This window comes from Cydia pomonella, chromosome 1, assembly GCF_033807575.1.
Source record: "Cydia pomonella isolate Wapato2018A chromosome 1, ilCydPomo1, whole genome shotgun sequence".
NCBI lineage: Eukaryota > Metazoa > Arthropoda > Insecta > Lepidoptera > Tortricidae > Cydia > Cydia pomonella.
Window position 1 is genome coordinate 47,408,281 of NC_084703.1, and position 16,388 is coordinate 47,424,668.

The following is a 16,388-nucleotide window of genomic DNA, read 5'->3' on the forward strand; positions in this document are numbered from 1 at the left end:
ACAGTAGACCTGAGTATTTGATATAATTATTATTATTTATTAAATCATTTATTGCAGACAACATTGATCCATATACATATAACATTTATAAAAAGAATTAAAATAAAAACGAAAATTTAAATCGATTTAAATACTAGACATTAAAATTTATATGATTAAGCATTTCATTGATTAAATAAAAATAATAAATGGATTTTATAAACAAGGATTAAGCGCAGTCAAAAATAAATTAAAATGTCACGCTTCCTATAAACTATAAATAACTGCAATTAAAATTAAAAATTAAAATGTAAGGATATGGAGACTGTGCCAGTGTTTAGCAATCGGGCAATCTAGCCTGTTTGCCACCAGACTCAGGATGCTGTTGGGGCTCTCCCGTACACGGCGCATAATGTCGGCGCATATAAATTCCAGCTTGATACCTCCACACGTTCCTGAGAAAAAGGGTCTTGACAGACAGACAGACGGACGGACGGACAACAAAGTAATCCTATAAGGGTTCTGTTTTTTCCTTTCGAAGTACGGAACCCTAAAAATCATCTAAGGAAAAAATATGGTACGTTTATATGACCACTAATGTACCCTCTAATGTAACTCTGTCTGTTACTTCTCCAAGCTTAAACCGCTGAACCGATTTAGATGAAATTTGGTATGAAGACAGTTTGATGGCCAAGGAAGGACATATGATAGTTTTCATCAGCCCACTCAGATGAAGTCGCGAACAGAAGCTAGTCTTGTTATGGCCTTGTTCATTCAGGGATTCAAACTATTCATTATCAAAATTTTGGCTCGCGTGTATACTTATGATGACATTGCAATATCAGATCACAAGACGTTTAAAAACGCAATTAATCTCAAGGCTTTTCCGGTTTTTTTACTGATATCTCCACGATATCTCTCACAATGAGATTAATTAACATTTACTATAAAGTTATGAGTGTTTTGTTTTGTTCTTTACTAGCTTTTTTTTTTAATTTTGAAATAGACATTGTCAAAGAAAACTTTGTAGCCGCATTTTACTGCTATCTTTCGACACATGAATAAACTTTTAAAACGTCATTTGACTTTGATCCTTATTCTTTCACTGATATGTGTTAAATTTATTAAATACCAAAATCTTACTATATATTTTTGAAAATGAGTGCGCCTGGGAGAAAGAAATGATATTGCCTTTTCGGCTGTGCGAATAAAAACAAAAATACTCCAAAACGTGTCAATGCTCTCTACGTTCGTAGTAATTTTTTTGGAATCTTTCACTTGCTCTTTGCTCCCTTGTAAAACAAATAACTATTTCTTTGTTCTTCTTTCTTACTTTTAAATTTACTTGGAAAGGTGGCCAGTAATAGACGATTTACCCTAACTTGAAGCCAGCCCACACGAGATGACTAAATCGACCGATTTGACCAGGAAACATATTGGCGCCAATCTCATCTAGCGTCCACAATTTAATCGCCAATTTCAGATTTATTGTGCGATTTGATCGCTCCATATTAAAACTGCCCTTAAACGAACATACTTGCGGCTGAAATTGGCATTCTTGCGACCGCATCTTCATCAAAATCTTAAAATTGGGTCAAGTGCGTTCGGCGAGTATATTTCATTTTCGCGACCACAGTCCACACAACCTGATTTGATTAGGCAATTATCAGATTCGGCGTAAATGTCCCCGGCTGGACTGGTCTTAAGTCAATTTAGTAATATTTAACCAGTTAAACTAAAGAATGTTTCTAAACAAATTGTGAAAAGACACTGTACAGTTAGTTTCGAAGTCTAATAATTGAGCTCAAGCCCACGTCCCGATTGCGTAATACAAAACCTGAAGCTCTCAAGAGACACTGACCTTTGGAGAAATGCCTCAAACCAGTTTGGTAGTAAACCCGCAGTCTGTATAGCTGGTCTGAAACTTTTATTCCGATACTTATATTTAGAACAGTGGAGAAATTAAAACGAGAAAAAAAAGCAACTTCAATTGTTTTATTGATTTAAATACTTTAAATTAATCCGACTCATTCATTTTTTTTTTGTTTCCCTATATTAAACGTTCCTTTCCAATGAAGTTACTGTAATTAACGAAGTCAGACACATTTTGAGTCGTGAAATAAAAGTTAGAAACTGAAATAAATTATCAAGTACAACTTTCTTTAGAATTTGACTATGAGACTGTTTGAAATATTGCAGAGACAATTATATAGTTATTTATTTATATTCACAGACAAACCTTGCATTCTCTGCAGTAAATGTCAAAATACAAAAACTTCTGCTTAAGACGTAACGTTTTTATAATTACGGCAACACTGACAACAAAATGGCGACGCGCGCGCTATTGCCAGCAACAGTTGAGTATGATGAAATAGTTACGTCTCTTTCTAGCAACGATGCTCTGTTCAAGCCGATTGCCTCTTGATAGAGAAGAAGCTATACAATGCTTATTGCGTTCTCGCTTCCACTGAGTGTTTCGTTCGTGCAGTGTTCAATGTAATCGTTTCACGCTGCCTCTTTCACTCAGTATAATATAGCTATAGAACATCTGTGGTGGCAGTATGCACCGTTGGTTGGCTAGTAAAACAAAATTGTGCAAGCGAGCGAGAGTACTTGAGTGTAGCGGTCGTATGACTACGTCGAGTGATGAAATCAACTAATTTCCGTATACACGACTAAAATTGACAAAAATAGCGATTTTATTATTTGACAAAACGTGAAAGACTATTGTTTACATCGCGTCCTGTGAACTTTATTGTGATTTTTATTGATAACATCGAAGCTAAGCTCGTATTGCATGCTCTGTAAAACGCGCAATTCGCGGAAAATATTCCCTAAAGAAAAACATACATGATAAGGAGGGACGTCTCTAAATCGGTAAGTAACTTTTGTACCTTTTACTTCATTATCTTTAACAGCAAGGCCGCGTTACACACACAAGTGTACCAGAAAATGGACAAAATGGTCATAGAATTTTCGAATGTCCCAGTTCTATTGTGTCAAGCTAATGAAAGATTATTAAAATTGTGCACCGTCTCACCAAGCGCATTTCAGCTGTTTGTTTTTAATTGCCTGTGACTTTTGTAGCTTTTTAATTTGTTTTTTTTTTTCGTGTGGCTAACGAGCTCGTAATTTATATTTAATTGTTATCTATTTCTATCTTGGTCATAATTACGTCAATTTTTATGTTATTGTTCTTAAAAGAAAATGGTTTACTAGATATAATTTATATCAAAAAAATTATTCATTTTCACGGTATGGCGATTTATTTTAAAATGTAATAATAAATGGCTTCAAGTTAAATTATCCCTTCCCTAACACTACGTATTTGTAACTATTTTAACCTGAATTTATCAAGTTGATCACTAACATTCTCACACATACACCAAACCAAATAAATCATGTTCAATATTTGTTGACTATAATAAAATGATACAAAATATGGCTATTAGTAAACATTTTAGAGAACTGGTAACTTTGCTAAAATGAATAAGAATTAAAACAAAATTAGAATAAATTTCGTTTTGATCTATGTCCAGAAAGAATAGAAAAAGTATGATAAACAATAGACAAATATTTCCAAATCACATGTTCTTGTCATGTACCTCTGTTCTTGATGAGCCGGTGAAGGCATGCAGGGCATGCTGCTGCTAGGCCTGCTAGGGCAATACCACAAGTAAGAATCTGGGAAAACTGGCATAGCATAGAATATAAATAAATATTATAGGACATTATTACACAAATTGACTGAGTCCCACAGTAAGCTCAATAAGGCTTGTGTTGAGGGTACTTAGACAACGATATATATAATATATAAATATTTAAAAATACTTATATACATAGAAAACACCCATGACTCAGGAACAAATATCCATGCTCATCACACAAATAAATGCCCTTACCAGGATTTGAACCCGGGACCATCAGCTTCGTAGGCAGGGTCACTACCCACTAGGCCAAACCGGTCGTCAAAATAAGTTGTACAGTTACCATAAGATATATCGAGGCAACCAAGCTGCTCACAAATATCCCCATTTTTCATATACTGTATGACAGTAATGGAATGGACTATTTCTCCTACTAGGAATGAAATAGCCTGTTATTCTGAGTATAAATAACATAAAAATCCCAATTCTAGCGTACAACTTTCAATAAAATAGGCCATTTAGAATTGAATTTTTATTCCCATTTCTAGTCCGATGGACTTTTAAGTTTTAGTCCCAGAAAGGAGAAATACTAAAGGCTGCTTAAGTTTAGAATACCATTATCAATAAGGCACTATTTCCATATAGATTCAATTTTAAACCTTATCAACAACCCAAAATGTATCTTTTGTTTGAAAACGTCACATATGATTACCTTATGCCATGCTCCCATTAATATATCAGATAGTTCAAATATAAGAGCTTGTACCAAAAATTTAATTTAAGTCATAAGCTTATTAAGCGCTGGTGGCCTAGTGGTAAGAGCGTGCGACTTGCAATCCGGAGGTCGCGGGTTCAAACCCTGGCTCGTACCAATGAGTTTTTCGGAACTTATGTACGAAATATCATTTTATATTTACCAGTTTCTTTTCGGTGAAGGAAAACATCGTGAGGAAACCGGACTAATCCCAACAAGGCTTAGTTTTACCCGCTGGGTTGGAAGGTCAGATGGCAGTCGCTTTCGTAAAAACTAGTGCCTACGCAAATCTTGGGATAAGTTGTCAGAGCGGACCCCAGGCTCCTTTGAGCCGTGGCAATATGCCGGGACAACGCTAGGAAGAAAGAAGAAGTCATAAGCTTATTGTAGAATTATTTTGAATGACAATGATGTAAGGTTATTGGAATATTGTTTATTGTTCTATAATGAAGCATTAGTTCTAAGAGTATCCCTTCGGACAATATTAATTATTCAAGTTAACATTGCACTATTGCACAAATTAGATGTTAATAATGACATCGCCCACTTCATTACAAATGCCATGCAAAGTTAGATTGGTCTGACTCTAGTGTTACAATGCAAAGCGAATGTCTATTTTATATTCTTAGAGGCACATACGGGCCCCATTTATTAAGCATAATTACAAGCTTTTATTTAACTTGCCCTGTTAGTATAAATAAATAAATAAATATTATAGGACATTATTACACAAATTGACTAAGTCCCACAGTAAGCTCAATAAGGCTTGTGTTGAGGGTACTTAGACAACGATATATAATAATATATAAATATTTATAAATACTTAAATACATAGAAAACACCCATGACTCAGGAACAAATATCCATGCTCATCACACGAATACATGCCCTTACCAGGATTTGAACCCGGGACCATCAGCTTCGTAGGCAGGGTCACTACCCACTAGGCCAAACCGGTCGTCAAGTATGTTCGTGTGAATCAAATCTTGGAAGTTAAATTTGACCCCACTTCCCGATTTCCGATGAAGCTGAAAATTTGCAATATTATGATATGAAGCTAATCTGATGCTGGAGACAGTAAATGGTAGGAACTCTGTGCTAAAACAACGCAACCTTATGGAGTTTGGGTTAGAATTGCCTCAATGAGTATTACTTGCCTTAGGATGGAAAAGTACGCTGACTGTACTTACAGTACAGAAAGTAATCAAAAATAAAACTATTTTAAATTAAGTCCAACCGAAAGAGGCTTGAAGGAACTATCATTGGGACCATCATTCGGTGTGAGAGGTTTAGTGCTGTTTTAGTACCTATCAGTGGCGGCGCGTCACAAATATTCGTAGGGAACCCGGAGCTAACTTTGCTTTCCTTTTCTCCATGAGCCGATCGTGAAAGTACTCAACGGGCTGAAATTAGACAAGCCGGTGGGAATCGAGTTCTTTGAACGGTCCGCCACTGGTACCTATCATCATTACACATGTGCACGAATTTTTTGATATTAGTGGTCACTTAGTTTAAGGCGAATCAACTTTTTCTAGTCTCTTCCAGGAATGGTCCTTAAACATTATAAGTTCAACTTTCGTAAGTTTTAACATGGTCAAAATGAAACAAGATCCTTAATATATATGCTAGATCCGTCAGAAATAAAACAAGTTATTTTTTTTTATTTGGTGAACCTAATGGACGATCCATTCTTTTCATACAACAGTGTGGGATAGCTTTGTCTTCTGGATGGTCTCGTAAACAAGTTATAAAATCTCAAAACCATTATAAAATATTGCATTACGTAGCTTGTTTATCTGTTATTATATAATAAGAAAAAAAGAATTACATAAGATGCGATTTTTTTTTTCTCACTTTTAGTCAATGTAGGTCAAAAAAAGTTGAAAGTGAAATTAATACTAACACGTGTTGAACTAATGTGATTGGATATTATTAAACAATAGAGTGAAGGAATCACACTGCAATTATGTTACAAGTCATACATACATTCGCAACGGGCGTGTTAAATCATTTTCATCACACTTGCTCGAAAAAGATTTTATTTCATGTAGGTGTACTGAAGGACAAAGACCTATTTTGTTCCCGCGGGAGTTACGGATTGTAAGAAAAAAGTTTATAATTTAATATTTTGTTTTACGTTTATGTTTATAATTATTTCATTTGATTAATTTAAGAGCCGTTTAAAATATTGCCTAATAGGTCTGTGCCTTCGATGCCTAACCTGTCAAGAAACTACAAAATGGCGGACGAATGTTTGATATGTCACCGTATTCTAGAATTATTTTACGCAAGAAAAAAACATAATGTGTAACTCTGCGGTGTAAGAATATTGTAAGCTCAGGTCTTTAATTCCCTCCAGGCTGCGGCTGTCGGGAATTACCACCCTCGTGTCCAAATTTTCACTTACACAATGTACTATTGCACTATTTTATTTTTGATCGAATTTCCATGTTTTTTTTTGTTATGACTTAGATACAATTTTAAAGAAAACATACCTATCCGCGATTCCGTGACAGTGAGAAAACCTGAACCCACGGTGAAGCTTATAATTTCAATTCACTGCGGCGTATTAAATACATCTCGTTATTTGCATTGCGGTACAAAGAGCAAAACACTACGTTTTGCGGTAACTATCGTAATGTATGTATTATGTCAGTCGTCAGTTATGTCAAAGTATGTCAGCGTCTTATCTAGGTGGTCAGTCACGAAAAAGGTTAGGAAAGGGAATTTAGCGCAGTAGCGCCACCATGAAGTGTAGACGATGGTAGAAACATTAGTCGGACCTGACACACAGTTCTTTAGAACATAAATCAAATTCCGGCCCGCCCCGCGATTACCGAAAGGAAATCATCTGGTCATCATCCTGGAAAAAAACGGGTCTGGTTTTTTGGTTCAAGTTATGACTTACACTTAGAGACTTATACATCTCTAAAGAATTTTAGTATTTTATGGTTTTATTTTTTTATCAAAGTTTTTTTTGTGTAATTTGACATTTAGAGACAGTATACATCTCTAATAAAGTATTTATTATTTCATAGATTCGATATTTGTAATTGTTTTTTTTTTTTTTTTTTTTTATTGTTTGTAAAAATGGACATGTAAAAGTGCCCCTGTGGCCTATTTGCTGAATAAATGTTGGATATTTGATATTTGATATGAGAAAAAAAGGCAGTGACCTCTATGGTGTTATCTGCTGATGTGAAATTGTATATTTTGCAGCCTGGTCGTAGTATTTATTTATTTTAAAAGGGAGCTAACATTGAGTTGTTATTATAATAGAGGAACCATAATAAACAATGATATTGTCCCAATCGCAACTTGTACCACGCGACGAAAACGTCGTAAGTCGCGAGATTCACGCTCCGCTTTTATGGTTTGTTGTCAAAATAACAACTCATGGCGCAAAATACTGGTTCTATACGTAGTAATAATAGTTCAATGATTGTTACACATTTTTACAAAGGCAAATGGCCTAATAAATCACAGTAGAAGTTTTGTATGCAAAACCTTTGTACGTAACGTTTTTTTTTTTTTTTAGAAACAAACAGTCTTATAAAACGTATAAGTAAATAAGCTACAGCTAGAATTTCTTATTATATAGACCTATAGTTTCCTATATGTAAAACATTTTATAATAAACTTAATACTATGAATTGCTATCCGAGTATAACAACTATAAAGTCTATAAAAGATAACAAATAATGTGATAGCTAAACCTAATTTTCACACTCATTTAATAAAGAATAAACCTTTTTCTTAAATAACCTTAACTAACCCTAATTATTACTTGACCATAAATAATATTGGCTGAATCAACTTTTTTTTGTCAGTAAAATTTGACCTACTTCGACTAAAAGTAGTAAAAAAGTATATTCGGATTTTATGTAATTATTAAAACAGATACAGACTTATTATATAATAATTTTTAAGAAAAAAAAAACCGATTTCTATGTGGGAGACCGGTGAAAGAACGATTATTGTTGATTTTAGATTTCATACAATTAAATTAAAAAGACAGCGTCCTACGCCTAATTATGTAGAAAAGGAGGTAACATGTTTTTTTTTTTGCCATTGCACCCACCTTGACACATTTCAGATTTGCCCTATGGTTGACTGGTAAGATACCTGCAATAGGGTATTCGACTGTATTTAAGATAAATTATTTCACACCATGCATGAAATAAAGCACCAGATAATTATTAAAAAAAAAAACTAAATAGGATAGAAATATAAAAATGTGCCTTGAAAACCTAACTGCTTGGCAAAGAGAACAAATTGCCAAACGTGTACTATGCGTCGTTGAAGAGTTCCATTCTGATCATCATCAGCAATTCCACTTCATCAAATTTCACTTTTTTAAATGTAAATGCTTGATTTGTTACAGAAAATACAAAAATCACTATATGTATGCCTTTCACATTTGAAGAGTGCCCTCGATTCCTCATGGATCCCATCATCAGAACTGAGTTTTGACAAAAACGGGACTAATCTGTATATATATAAATTCAATCAAAAAAATAAATTTCAAAATCGGATCAGAAATGACGGAGTTATGGAATAACAAACATTAAAGAAAAAAAAAACATACAACCGAATTGATAACCTCCTCTTTTGGAATCTTGAAGTCGGTTAAAAACAGATAAGCTACGTAATGCAATATTTTTTATCATGATTTGATATTAACTTGTTTAAATTGACGTATTTATATTTCTGCCGGATCTTGCATATTAAATTTGTTTATTTAACATGGAGAACCAACAGCTATAACTATGCAACTAACGATATAAATATTGACACAGAGCCAATTATAGGACCTCACATGTAGCAGCATGTTAATATTTAACATTAAGTTAAATAACACGCACTATTTTAACAACGTTATGTATTAAATAACTACTAAAACTGATTACTTAATTCTGATCATACTCGTACTTACATATATTAAGGGTATACTTATATAGTGGAAGCCGTACGAGCCCAATTTCAGAGAAAAACCGCCTTCGTAATATTCTAAAAATTTTTTTTTTCCCCGTACAAAAAAAAGAAGACTCGGCACTCCCCTCCTAAGGGATTTTTTTTAGGAACTGCGGGTCTTAAATTTTGTTTTGACCCCTAGTATGCGTGTTCCTGGCTAAACTGCGGCGGTATCAAGGTTCCATTTTTATCACTTGTCACTATGCCCGTCACTTTCGCACTTACATACTTGTTAGAACGTGACAGGCATGGTGACAAATGATAAAGAGCCAACCATCTTAGCCCTACTGTACATCGATTTGCGGCTATTTAATGCGTACACCTTACACTTATTATAACAAGGATATTGTTTCATTTTGACCATGTTTAAACTTACAAAAGTTGAACTAATAGTGATTAAGGGCCATTCTTGCAAAAGACAAGAAAAAGTTGATTCACTCATTAACGGTTTTTTTTTTTAATAAAAACATATTTTGTTAAAGTGGTGATATTTTCCGTCCGCCTATGAGCAAGTTTTCGTCCACGTGGGAGCTAGTTTTCGACCACTGCATATTTTAGATAAACATAATTTTTAGTTGATTTTATAGCTTCTGCCCGCGACGTCGACCGCGTATAATGTTTATAGTTCGTGATAAACCTAACCTATGTCCTTCCTTGGGACTCGAGCTATTTTCATACCAAATTCAACGATCCTTAATTTAAATCGGTCCAGAATCAATGGTACAAAATACCATTTTACTCACACACCGTTCACAAAGGAGTGGACGTAAACTTAATACCGGCTTTAATAGGCGATACAGTACCCCTAGTGTAAATATTTTCGACAGCGAAACGTGACGTACGCGTTTGCGTTAAGTGTCATTTTGTATAAGATTTTTGACTTTCCAAAACGTCCCGCTTGGCGCACTGTTCAAAAACCCATACAAAATGAGACTTAACGCAAACGCGTACGTCACGTTTCGAAATCGAATTTATTTACACTAGGGGTACAGATCATATTGAGAGGAAAAACAAAAGTTTAAGTAGATTTATTAAAATAAAATCACCATACTAAATATTCGCCTAGCTAATTGGGTTTCTGTCCGTTCGTGAAAACTAAATATTTCATAAAATTGGTAGATTATTTCTCGTCCACTAAATTGATCTAAGATTGCTTTGACAATGAAAATTGATAATTTTTGGTTTTATTATACTTCCGTATACATACTAGCGCTGGACGGTAACCAGCGGCGGCATTATGGTTCCATTTTTATCACTTGTCACTATGCCCGTCACTTTCGCACTTACATACTTGTTAGAACGGGACGGGTATGGTGACAAATGATAAAGAGCCGACCATCTTAGCCCTACAGTATACTAACTATGACAATGAAATACCTATTAAGATTAATATACGAGTAGCTACGATAAATGAATGGTAATTAAGTAAACAACCTTACACTGCGTTAACATGAATGGATCGAGTTTTGTGTCGAATTACAAATAACAAGAATATGTATTGCAACTACTAACATCACTAATTTTGGTCATTCTAGTTTGAACTCTATTCATAACAATGATAAGTTTATTTTGGAGTTTAATTTCAAAGTAAAATCAGGCTTCGTCAATTTCAAGGAAAATGTCGGTGGTTTATAAATGACTTAGCGATTTATGTGTTGTTTATATTCGACAAATAATATGTGCTAAAATATCTTAAAGCCATGGGCAGACTAGAGACAATTGTCTCACGACAGTGTGGGGGTCAGGGACGCTCTTGCAAGTCTTGCACAGCTTATGTGGGGTGAATGTGGCGAGGTTGAAATCGGTGTCAAGAGTCGAAGCGGGAGCGTAGTTGCAAGCTTTGCCTGCTCACCTGGGAACACTCCTGGACAACGACTCATTGCGGGTGGAGTAGCTCTCCGCCTGGACGGCGATGTTTGGGTGCCTAATAAATGCATCTTCAGTTCTATGGTGGAGGCGAATGGACATCACGCATTGAGTTTCTGTCGTTGTTTGGGAAGGTTTCCGCGTCACCCCGCTCTCAATGACATCGTAAGGAGGGATTTAATATCCGCCAACATCCCTGTGTCTTGAAGCCTCCGGGTCTCTGCCGCGCAGATGGTAACAGGCCGGACGGCTTGATGTGCCGTGGCCGAGGGGAAAGTGCTTTCTATGAGACGCCACGTGCGTTTGTACTTTCGCACCTCGGCCGAACTGTGCGGACAGCTGGTGCCGCTGCGGGATAAATTTGCGGCCCTAGGCGGTAATTATTATTTTGTACCCCTTGCGTTTGAAACTGCTGGGGGTCGGAGGCTATTGCCTTTATTAGGGAAGTGGGACGTCGAATTAGGGAGAGAGGGTCTGACGCCCGCGCGGTTTCGTACCTGGTGCAAAGGTTGTCCATCGCCATTCAACGTGGTAATGCGGCTCTGTTCTAAAGGGGTCTGTTAGTTATTCGCGATTATCAGCTTTTGCGAATAACTGACAGGCCGATATCCGGCGAACTGGTAATCTGTGGACTCCTTTATATCAGTCGAGATGACGATTTATTCAAAATTAAGTGTCAATTGCAAACAATTTTGACATAATCCGCATGTAACTTGATATCGAACGATATGGCAGTCGAGGCAGACAGGCCGCATACTCTAGTTTGTATTTGTATTGAAAAAACTTCGGTTGTGTGCAACATTTTCATTTACCGCCATTTAACGTTTTCTACGTACCTACCTATCCAAAGAAGGCCCATACACCTAGACACAACCTAGATTACCTAGAAACAACATACCGACCTGGCGATGAGGTTAACATTGAACACTTGCAAACTGGTTATGTACCGTCAAGGCGAGCGAGTTGGGGCTCGAAGAAAGGGCTATATATGAACTATAATAGTTTTTAGGTCAAGTGCGTGGACCTATTTGACACAATTGGCTACTTGACAGTTTTTTGTAAATAATGTCAAACGATCTTGATTTTCCTGAGGATCAAATGTCTTTATAGAACTCATGGCATTTAAGCAACACAAAGGTCAGAAATGAGAGTTAAACTCTGACGCTCGCACTCGACGATTGAAACGCCTCTAACAAAATGATAAGGTGATGTGACGGCACATTATATAAGTCTTTCCTAAATGTATGGAAGATCAAGGAAATTGCCATTTTGACCCTGAAATATTGCGTTTATGTTATATATATCAAATTATGTAAAAATATTTTCCTCATACACGCTCGGTTTAGGGTGCTCTTGACCTGGCCTTTCTTCAGGATTTCCCCGATTTGATCAGAGAAAGTCTGCCGAGGTCTACCCCTTCCAGCTCCCTCTTCTACTTCTCCCTTATACACTCTCTTTGTTAACCTTCTTTCACTCATTCTTTCCACGTGTCCAAACCATCTCAACATACCTTTCTCAATTTTTGTCACTACATCTTCGTTCAGTCCACACATTTCCTCTTTGAGCAATGTCATGAAAGTGAAGGAAGCGAAAGAGGTATGTCAGGATCGTAGCAAGTGGAAATCCGTGGTCTCTGCCTACCCCTGCGGGAAATAGGCGTGATTATATGTATGTATGTATGTATATTTTCCATAATGTTAATATCCAGAGAGGAAAATAGGGACTTCATTTGTATGGAAAAGCGAAAGTCAACTATCCTCTAAAGGATGAAAAATAGGCCAATGATAGACCGATTTGACCCCTATGTATATTAAATTACACTGAACATACACATGCGGGTCAAATCGATATCTTTACCGCTACCAACAGTTTTAACATTGAAATCCGCTGACGTCTACGTGACTCATTTTCTATGCATCTCGCTCGCTCGCAAGCAAAATAATGTGGCTCCCGCCTCCCCCACTACTAACTTTTGAACCATGGGTCCAAAAAAAATAATTATGAAAGCAAAGCTTAATAAAAACTATAGTGGACATGATCAGTTAAGCTGTTTTTCTTCTGTAAGTCTTCCCTTCTTAATAAAAGGCGTATGAAACGCTGCAAGTATTCCCATTAGCTTGTTTTTATTAAGTTCATTGGGCAACTACGGAACCCTACACTGAGCATGGCCTGACATGCAATTGACCAATTTTTAAGTTATACTCGCGAGGTACAGCTCACAGAGCCACTTGTATGAAATGATTTTTTTTTAATTTATTCGAATCAAAAGAAGATTAAAAAATCTGCCAAACTGCAGTACAGTTTGTTGGCAGAAAAAACTAAATCTACCGTCCATCAACTAGTAAGTATAATTAATATTAATAACTATAGCCGCTTTTGCATACGTATGTATATTGAAGCAATTGTTAGATAAGTGTCAGGCATATTGACCGTTTGTCGAAGTCAAAAATACCAAGAGCTTCGTCTACATTTCCGTCACTGATCCCTACGCATCGCTTGGTACCAATTGGCCGCAATGACAGCAATTGGTCAATTTGCCGGCCTCGCCGACACAATGCACGTATCGGCCGCCGTTTAGCGACGTTCCGAGTTTGAAAATCTTGATTTGATGCAAGAGCTTGAATAGAAGCGAGGGCCTAGCGGTAAGAGCGTGCGACTTGCAACCCGGTTCGTACCAATGAGTTTTTATATTTACCAGTTTCTTTTCGGTGAAGGAAAACATCCTGAGGAAACCGGACTAATCCCAATAAGACCTAGTTTACCCTCCGGGTTGGAAAGTCAGATGACAGTCGCTTCCGTAAATCTAGTGCCTACGCCAAATCTTGGGATGAGTTGTCAAGCGGACCCCAGGTTCCCGTGAGCCGTGGCAAAATGCCGAAACAACGCGAGGAAGAAGAAGATGCAAGAATTTGAATATAGAATCAGCTTAATACGATCAGGATTTCCTTCGCAATGGAACGTTCTACGGGCTGTCCCGTACGGGTTCATTTTATTTCCTGTGTTGCGACTTTTTTTCGGCGTTTAAAGCAAGCGATTATTTTACTATGCATATTTTTGATTATTAGTCACTGAAAAGGAAACTTGTACGGCACAACGGTAGACAATTTCATGGAATGCTTCAATGAGCAATGTCCCATAGATTTATTTCAAAAATTACAAAGTTTTCATGAAATGTCGTTGTCATTTTTAGGGTTTCGTACCCAAAGGGTAAAACGGGACCCTATTACTAAGACTCCGCTGTCCGTCCGTCCGTCCGTCTGTCACCAGGCTGTATCTCATAAACCGTGATAGTTGAAATTTTCACAGATGATGTATTTCTGTTGCCGCTATAACAACAAATACTAAAAAGTACGGAACCCTCGGTGGGCGAGTCCGACTCGCACTTGTCCGGTTTTTCCTGTACGTTTCTTGCCAAACCTTACAGTTAGTTTCGATTTTTATGACACTTGCCAATGACCGACGTAAATGATAAACGAAACATCAACAGTTAACAACATTGAGTGATGATCCCTTATCATAACGGGAACTTTCCAAGTGGAAACTTGCGAGAATTTTCTAATGAAAGTTTAAGAAATTAACGGAAATTATGAGAAGGTTCTGCAACTTGCACATTTAAATCCGGGTTCAGATCGAGGCGCCGACATTTTGTCCCATTTGCCGCGATCCTGAGCGGCTACTTTCAGCTCTTTCCAGCCGAGTCAAGTTGAGCCTCCTTCTCCAATGATCGCCTCCATGTGGTCGCCCCGCAGAGGCCGCCCCGACCGTCTACTGTCAGTCGATTGCCAGCGGAGACCCTGCTTGGTCAGGTGGTTGTCCGATCTACGGAGCGTGCAAGATCCAGCGCCATTTCCTTACAAGGATATCCTGGCCTATAGGCACAGAATAAATAAGTACTACCGTACAGAAATGACACTTCCTAACCGAAGTTTGACAGCTATTCAGGGACGAATCCTGCTATCCCTTTCAATGTATGGCATTATCACTTTTGGCTATTTAGGGTTGTCAAAAAGTCATTATCGCTGTTGTGCACGCAAAGGAACGTCAAGTTGAGTCAAGCCTAAAAATTGCTGAGAATGATCGAAAGGATGAGTATCGCCCCACTGCTATAGGTTTTTGACCTGGGTGATATACAACTAAAGTGCGAGTGAAATGCCTCGCGAGGAAATATCGAATCGGGTACCGATTTATAAAATGCGAATGCTACTCCAAGGCTCCTTGCATTCATGACTGTATTGTTGTTATTGTGTCTGTATACTGGTATAGTCCGACGATAAGAATAGGCTTGAAGACCATGTAACATACATATACTGCCATTTATGGAGTCTATAGAATTAATTAAACTAAAAAAAAAATTGGGGACAATCTTACACAGATTATTATTATTGGGGTTTCGGGCCTTTGAGTGCCACGTCGACCAGGTAGTGATCTATTGTGACAGCCCTTTAAAGTTCATTACTGATGCCCGTTGAATCCAGGAAATTCCAGATTCTTTGGGCCGTAATGTTCTGTACCTCATAGGGTTGCAATACGTGCCGCCCTAAGTGGGTACTTCTTTTTGACATTAGTGGTCCACAGGAGCAGAGAATGTGCATTGCAGTCTCCTCTGACTCATGGCAGAACCTGCATGTCGCGTCTTGTTTCTTCCCAATTTGAAACATGTGTTTGTTCAACTTACAGTGTCCAGTCAATATTCTGGTCACCGCGCAGGTTTTATGTCTTTTGAGCTCTAAGAGCTCCTTAGCAAATTTGTTGTTGAACCCTTTGATTAGAGCTTTCGAGTGTTCTTACACAGATTGACCTAGCCCCAAACTAAGCAAAGCTTGTACTATGGGTACAGGGCGACGATATACATATGTACGTATATAGATAAATCCATAGAGACACCCATGACTCAGGAACAAATATCTTTGTTCATCACACAAATAATAGTATATTTTGATACAAGTGTGCTAAGCTGATTTGAACACGAGGCGATATTGAGCGCGCGAGCTGCAAGCGAACGCGCAATAAGAAAGCCGATGTGTGTAATGACCATAGCACACGTGTTTCATACGACGTTTTTCAACGCACTTGCGAGGAAAAAAGAAACTTCCATATTAATCAAATTTTAATTGTTATATCGGTTAGTATGCAGTCTTGCATCTGTCATACTGTCATACTGCCTGCCG

The 16,388-nt window shown here is 37.2% G+C and overlaps 1 protein-coding gene across 2 annotated transcripts in view; it reads left to right on the forward strand.

Moving 5' to 3' along the window:
• The first annotated feature begins 2,527 nt into the window (after nt 1–2,527).
• LOC133529022 (innexin inx1) overlaps nt 2,528–16,388 on the forward strand; it is an 87,753-nt gene continuing 73,892 nt past the window's right edge. The window contains exon 1 of one of the 2 annotated variants that reach the window (XM_061866611.1): nt 2,528–2,856. The gene's annotated coding sequence lies outside the window, so the exon portion shown is untranslated. The remainder of the gene's footprint in view (nt 2,857–16,388) is intronic. The other variant, XR_009801090.1, reaches the window with a different exon arrangement.